The following is a 2,275-nucleotide window of genomic DNA, read 5'->3' on the forward strand; positions in this document are numbered from 1 at the left end:
GGGTTTGAACCACCAGCCTTCTGTTTTGCAGTCAAGTGCCTTAGACGCTATGGTACCAGAGCTCCCACTGTTTACAATAGCTACCAAAAAAAAATAAAATACTGGGAATAATTCTTACCAGGGACAGAAAAGACCTCTACAAAGAAAACTATAGAAAACTACTTCAAGAAACCTCAAGAGCCAGAAATGGAAGAACATAGCATGCTCGTGGAGAGGAAGACTGAACACTGTGAAAATGTCAATTCTACCCAAAGCAATCTATGCATTCAATGCAAACCCAATTCAGATCCTATCAACATTCTTTAAGGGTATAGCAAAACCAATCCCTAACTTTACATGGAAAGGAAAAGGACCTCATTTAAGCACAGTACCATTGAAGAAGAAGAACAAATTAGGACATCTCACACTGCCAGATCTCAAAACCTACTATAAAGCCACAGTAGTCAAAACTCCCTGGTATTGGTATAATGACAGACACATAGGCCAATGGAATAGAATTGAGAACCCAGAAATAGATCTATTGATCTATGGTCAGCTGATCTTTGACAATGGGCCAAACTCCATTAAATGGGGACAAATATCTGTTTAACAAATGGTGCTGGGAAAAATGGATATTCATTTGCAGAAAAATGAAACAAAATCTGTACTTCACACCATACAAAAATACCAACTCCAGATGGATCAAAGACTTAAATCTGAAAACAAAAGCTATAGAGTTCCTCCAGGAAAAACTAGGGGCAAATTTAGGGCCCCTAGTATGCGAAATAAATAAACTATCAAACATAACCCAAAATACACTAACAACAGAAAAGAAACTACATGAATGGGATCTTCTAAAAATTAAATTTTTATGTGCTTCCAAAGACTTCTCCAAAAGAGTCAAAAGAGAACCTACAGATTGGGAAAAGATATTTGGCAGTGACATATCTGACAAGGGACTTATCTCTAGAATTTATAGAAAACTTCAAAACCTTAATAACAAAAAGACAAATAATCCAATTAAAAAAGTGGGCAGAAGACATGAATAGATACTTCACCAAGGAGGATATTCAGGCAGCCAACAAACATATGAAGAAATGTTCACGATAACTAGCCATTAGAGGGATGCAAATCAAAACAATGAGACACCATCTTGCCCCAGCACTAGTAGCAAAGTACAAGACACAAAATAACAAATGCTGGCCAGGATGTGGAAAGATTGGGATTCTCATACACTGCTGGTGGGACTGTAAAATGGAGCAACCACTGTGGAAAGTAGTATGGTGATTCCTTAAAAAGTTGGAATTAGAAATATCATTTGACCCAGCCCTTCATTACTAGGTATAAAGATGTGACAGCCATGACAAGAACAGACACAAGCACATCCATGTTCATCACAGCACTATTTACAATAGCCAAAAGAGGGAAACAAGCTAGGTGTCCATCAACTGAGGAATAGATAACAAAACTATGGTACATACACACAACCAAATACTATGCAACCCTAAAAGAATAACATAGAATCTCCAAAACACGACATAGCATGGATGAACTTGGAGGATATTATGCTGAGTCAATCACAGAAGGACAAATATTGTATTAGTTCGTTATTGTAAAAGTGAAGGAAAGGTTTATCTATGGAAGGAAAATTTCTTTGTTGGATACCAGGCATGGAAGGGGAGGGGAGAAGAGGGAACACTGTTAGGTAAAGACAAGTATTGATTTGGGTGAAGAGAAGGGCAATGTACCAAATGTGAGTGACCAATATGGCAGCATTGAGGATGAGAAAGACATAGAGAGGTACATGGGAGGTACAGACAACAAATATGAACCCTTTTGCACATACAATACTGTGTTGTCAGTGAAGGCAAACATGGGTATATGGGTGGATGGCTGGGTGGACAGGCTGAAAGATTAGGTATGTATATGAAATGGGGAGTGTATCCAAGAACATGTATATGGTTGGCAGACAATGGTCCTATAAGTTTATGTCAATGATCAGAATTCCCAGGTGTATAGTAGAGCTGACAAGGGTCAATGTTGTGGTCACTGCTTGGTCACAGTCAGCTACCCAGAGGGACCAAGTAGTTGAATCTGTGGGTTTGCGACCATAGTTGCAGGGGACATCAAGTTCAATTGGCATAGCATACTATACAAAACACTATTCTACCTCCTACTGTGGTGAGTAGCGACTGGGATCTTAAAAGCTAGCAAGCTGCCATCTAGATGCAACGATGGGTCTCTCCTCATCCAGAGCAAAGAAGAATGAAGAAAACCAAAATTCATGGAAACAATT

The sequence above is a fragment of the Orycteropus afer genome, unplaced genomic scaffold (genome assembly GCF_000298275.1).
Source record: "Orycteropus afer afer isolate SDZICR_OR568_19922 unplaced genomic scaffold, OryAfe1.0 scaffold00256, whole genome shotgun sequence".
Taxonomy (NCBI): Eukaryota; Metazoa; Chordata; class Mammalia; order Tubulidentata; family Orycteropodidae; genus Orycteropus; species Orycteropus afer.